The sequence below is a fragment of the Pinus tabuliformis genome, chromosome 6 (genome assembly GCF_031772625.1).
Source record: "Pinus tabuliformis cultivar Carrire ecotype Pingquan chromosome 6, CPIR1, whole genome shotgun sequence".
In the NCBI taxonomy this organism is placed as follows: domain Eukaryota; kingdom Viridiplantae; phylum Streptophyta; class Pinopsida; order Pinales; family Pinaceae; genus Pinus; species Pinus tabuliformis.
In genome coordinates this window covers 1,393,666,542-1,393,672,541 of record NC_142292.1, presented here as the reverse complement: position 1 = coordinate 1,393,672,541, position 6,000 = coordinate 1,393,666,542, and positions in this window count along the sequence as shown.

Here is a 6,000-nt window from a genome sequence, read left to right as displayed (position 1 = left end):
GGATCAGAGAAGATCTACAAGTGGGTATGTGTTTAACCTATTTGGAGGTGCAGTCAATTGGATGAGTAAGAAACAATCTGTAGTGGCACTATCAACTACAGAGGCAAAATACATGGCAGCCACTCATGCAAGCAAGGAAGTAGTTTGGTTGCAGAGATTGTGTTCAAGTACGGGGTTAGTACAGGGAGCTATAAGGATAGACTGTGACAGCCAAAGTGCAATTTTCTTGGAAAAGAACCCTACATATCATTCAAAGACAAATCACATTGATGTTCAATATCACTTTGTGAGGGATATGATAGAAGACAAAAAGGTGTTGCTGGTAAAGGTGGACACTTTGAAGAATACTGCAGATGCATTGACAAAATATGTGAGCTCTGAGAAGTTCTCTTGGTGTAGAGAAACAATGGGTGTTGCAGGGCTAGATAAATGACTAATCTCTCTTGTGGACCCCTGTGGAAAGAAAACAACAAGTGGGATAATGTTGGGTTGTGTTATATTCTTTCCACGACTAGCCCACGTAGTTAACCGGGGGGTTAGAGGGGGGGGGTAGAGCCCCCCATTCGTTGCGCCGATTGCGTAGTGGGGGGTCACAGGGGGTTTGAGGGGTGCAAGTAACCCCACTCTATGGGGTCCGGGGCAACGCCCCAGAAAAGTTTGGTTTTGGAACCTATGTTAGGTTGGGTGGACCCACCTATGGTTTTGTGCATGATTTTCACACATGTTTTTGGACGTGATGGTTTTCGGTCCATGGTATTGGATGCTTTAGCATATATAAATATGTATTATAACGTTGAAAGGAACATAAAGAAAAATCAAGATGGTAGTCCCGATTTTGGGATCCAGTGGGAAAATCTCTGTGTATATGTGTTTTATGTGTTATGCTCTCACATTGTTTATTTTCTATGTTTTAGAATTCGTATCCAGGTAATTTTTGTACGGGGTTGAAATATACACTCAACTCGATGCTTGTCATGTCTTGCCTTGTACTTGGCTTGACTTCTTTCCAGCTATTCCTGTACTGCCTGGTGAATTTCCTGGATTTGTTCAATGAACTTGGTTGCTTTGTCCACATCACTGTGTCCATCAACTGCTATGTCTTTACCAAAGACAAAATCCAAGGGAGACTTTGGTATAAAACCAAAACAAGTCTCAAAAGGAGATCTCTGAGTAGAAGAGTGCTTGGCACGATTGTAAGCATGCTGCACATAACACAAATGCTCATCCCAAAGCTTGGGATGCTTGCTGCAATAGCCTCTGAGCAACTGGATCACTGTCCTATTGACCACTTCTGTCTGACCATCTATTTGTGGATGAAATGCTGTGCTCTTCTTCAACCTGGTGTCCATCAACTCCCATACACTTGACCAAAACTTCCTAAAAAATCAAGAATATCAATTAGATACAATATGAAGTGGGTAACCCAAAATGAACCCATACATTCTGAAAGAACAAATTTTCTATTTGTTCAGTTGTAACTTGCTTGTTACATGATATCAAAATACACATTTTACTGAACCTATCCACAACTGACCTTTCCTAGATTTTGGCAATCCCTCGACAAAATCCATGGAAACAATTTCCCAAGGACGAGAAGGAATTGGAAGTGGAGTGTACAAGCCTAATTTCCTGTTATTTTGCTTGCTTGTAGCACACATAGTACACCCTTTGATATACCTAGAAACTGTCTCATGCATTCTTGGCCAATAACAGAATCTTTGCAATTGTGCAACTGTTTTACTTACACCAAAATGACCTGATATGAGAGAAGTATGTGCTTCTCGAATTATGTTAACTCTTTCAGTTTGTGGAATGCATAACTTTCCCAAATTATATAAGAGTTTGTCCTTTACATAATAATACAATTCTTCTACTTGCTTGCCATGACTTAAAGTTGCATATACATCTTTAAAATCTACATCTTGAGCATATTGTTCAATGTAACTTTCATGCATTACTGAGTTATGCTTAAGTATATTAGATGCATTTATGACTGGTCTTGATAACATGTCTACAACCTTATTGTGTATGCCCTTCTTATATCTGATGACAAGATGAAATTGTTGTAGAAAACCCATCCACCTATAATGTCTTGATTGCTGCAATTTAGTTTGTGAGTGCAAATATTGAAGTGGTTGATGATCTATATGTATGATTGTTTCTTTACCCATTAGGTAATGTTTCCACTTTTTCACACTTTGTACTAATGCATACAATTCTTTATCATATGTGGGATAATTAACTACTGCAGAAGTAAATGTCTCAGAATGATAGCATATGGGTTTTCCGTGTTGCATCAACACTGCTCCCATGGCATAATCACTGGAATCTGTCTCAATCTCAAATGGATGTTGAAGATCTGGTAGTGATAGTACTAGTGTTGTACTGATTTTCTCTTTTAAGGTGTCGAAGGCTTTCTACTGTTTGCCTCCCCACTGAAACACCTATTTCAATCCTGTTAAAGCATGTAATGGAGCTACAATCAATGAGAAGTTAGCAATAAACTTTCTCCAGTATTGTGCTACCCCTAAGAAACTCCTAACCTCTGTAGCAGATTTGGGTTTAGGCCAGTTCACAATGACTTCAACCTTAGAGGGATCTATCTTCAATTCACCACCCCCTACAGTATAACCCAAATAATTTAAAGATGTTCTACCAAATTCACATTTTGACGGTTTTACATAGAGATTTTCTCTTTTTAAAACATCGAAAGTCTGCTTTACATGCTTTACCTGGTCTTCCCATGTCTTACTAAAAACAAGAATGTCATCTAAATAAACAATTACAAATTCATCAATAAATGGTCTAAGTACATCATTCAAAACTCTCATAAATGTAGCAGGAGCATTAGTTAAGCCAAAAGGCATAACCAACCATTCATAAAGTCCTTGCTTTGTCTTGAAAGCAGTCTTCCATGCATCATGTTCTGCAACTTTGACCTGATGATAACCACTTCACAAGTCTAACTTAGAAAAGTAAACTACTTCTTTCAATTGATCTAATAAATCATCAATACGAGGAAGAGGATAACAATTCTTGATCGTTATTTTATTTAGTGCTCTATAATCAATGCACATTCTCCACGAACCATATTTCTTTCTCACCAGCACGATTGGAGATCCACATGGTGATGTTCTTGGTCGTATAAACCCTTTATCGAGCAACTCCTGTACCTACTTCTTTATCTATGCATTCTCTAAAGCTGATAACCTGTACATTCCAATGTTAGGTAATGGAGCATCTTGCTGCAAATAAATATCATGTACTATTTCTCGCTTGGGTGGCAGACCTTTTGGTTCTTGAAATAGAACATCATACTCTGAAACAACTTTAACTAAATCAACTTTTTGTTTAGAATCACAGCCTTCAAATGCATTGGATTTTTCAGGATCCTTTGCCTTTACAACCATTAGTAAAAATTGCTTACTTGAATTCACAATTCTTTTCATCTGCCCTGAGTTTATGAGAGAATAGTTATCTTTGAGTTTATGAGCTCTTACAATGTATTATATTCCATTTTTAGTGAGTTGATACTTATTCTCAGCTCTATAGAAAATAGCTTTCCTATCATACAAGTATGGACTTCCCAAAACAATACCACATATATCCAATGGAACTATATCTAACTCAACCTCATCTACAAATGTTGATCCAATAGCAAACTTAAGTTTACATTGTCTCGTTACTTGTAGCTTTGTTTTATCACACCCAACCTAATGGATATGTCTTCTCATGAGGTTTTGTTTGTAATCCCAACTTCTTTACAATTGTTTCAGAAATCAAATTTACTTGTGATCCACTATCAAACAAAGTATCAATCTTATTGTGCTTGGAAATTACTCTAATACGAAAAATCTCATTTCTTTCCCTCTCATTATTTTCATTATCAACAAATTGTGCAGAATTACTTGTGGATGCTTCAGAATCTTTATTTTAATACCTGTGACTGTAACTGTTGTTTCATCGCCCGAATCTGATCCCAAGTCCTGCTGAATAGCAGCAGCATTCTTTTTCTTCTTTCCACCGAACTTCTTAGGTTTCCATTCTGGATGCAAAGACCAACAGTGTGCCTCATCATGTCCTTCTTTCTTGCAATGAGTGCATGAAGGTTTATCCTTCTTTACAGTGTTTGCTTTCCTCTCCTTCCATTTCAGTTTCTTCTTTTCCTTGCTCTTGCTTACAGAATATTTAGATGATCCCCCAACCTCTGGGTTTACATTCTTACCTCTAGCTTCTAGATGTGTGGCTTGAACTGATACATCATCTAAGATAGTGGGATTAAACATGAGAATATTATGCTTTAAATAGTTATGAAGACCACCTATATACTTTAATAAAGACTCGGGTGAATCTAATGATATACCTAGAGTTAAATCTCTCTTTCTGAATTCCTGAGTATAACTCTTTACACTTTGATCCTTCAACTAACAAACAGTTTGCCAACTCATCATTTCCTGCTGCATGTAAGGCTTAAGCTAAAGGATAGAATTGCTTTTTGATAGCAGAAAAAAATTCATTCCAGGTAGAAATGATTTTATCATGTTTTTGCAGATCAACTTGTGTCTTTCCTTCCCACCATACTAGTGCAGTTCCTCCAAGTCGAAGGCTAGCCAGCTGAATCTTCTTCCTTTCTTAATTGTTTTGTACCCTACAATATACATCAATTTGTCTTATCCAATTATCTAGCTTTTTTGCATTGAGTTCTCCACCATAAATTGGAAAATCAAACTTCACATCTAATTTGATTAAGGAAGTTTTCTTCTTCTTCTTAGAAGAGCTAGTGTTATGTGAAGAAGATGATGAGGATGATGAAGGTGATGATGGAGGAGATGGTGGAGGAGGCATTTCCCCTTTCTGTTTGCCTTCTAGAGGGGCAACTAGAAAAGGTTCATCTGCTCCTTTGTCTGGTTTAGGTGTTGAAGTGCTTTCACCTCGACCCTTCTTAAATTCTAGATACATCTCTTCCACCATGGCTTGGAGTGCCTTAAAACTTTCTATAAATTGAGATTCTGATCCCAATGGAGTTTCTTCTACCATTCTCCTCTGAGAATAGACTCTTCCAATCTCTAGATTAGCCTCAACAAGTTCTCCTTCTCCTAGTCTGAGCTTTAATCTAGTTAGCATTCAAAATCCAGCACAAGCTTGTCTAACCTTAACAAAACCAAAACCAAATGCTCTGATACCACTTGATCTGAAATGGATATTAAATTAAGGAGAAAAGGTATTACAGACTCATGTGCAGGAATGCCTATATTATTTAGTGCAATGGATCAAAAAGATTGCGAATAATACAGACATTTAACAATTGGAAAACATAACAATTCAACACATCAACACAGTAAATAATCAAGGAGTTCACCAGACTTCTAGCTATGTCTCCTGGTCTAAGCTTTCAGTGTTGACCTCTATATTATGTCTTCAAGAGTAGATGATTACAAGTTTGAGCTCGAATAGAGTCTCAACACAACAGTGACAAAACACAAGGATTCCCTCACTATCCTCAAGTCTACAAGAGTACACAACTGCTCCCTCTTGCTCTCTATCCTCTGCTTTCTCTTCCGCTCTCTTCTGCCCCTTTTGTCTGCCATAGAGTGGTTTTTAAGCCTCTCGGCCCTGTCTATTCACCTCCCTTTTCGGTGTGGACATGTTTTGTTAAAAATGCTTAAGGCACAAGAATAGTTTCTTTTAGAAACGAAAGGATCGGCGGGCGTAGTGAAACCAACCGTTCGGTCTTCCTCCGCACAATTCCTCGATATAACACATATTTGGTCTTTATATGATACTAACGGAAATACATTGAAAACCAATGAAAAACCCAACCGCAACATTAAAGTCAGACTTCAAATGGTATAAAGTCCGCCCTATAATCCTCTCGGGTCCGCCTTTTATTGCTGTCGCAAGCCCACCGTTGATCTGCCTTCAATCCGACGGTTCGTATCCAACCCGAAACATCAAGTAGTCCGCTCGATCTCCACTGTTGATCCACAATCTCCCAATCTA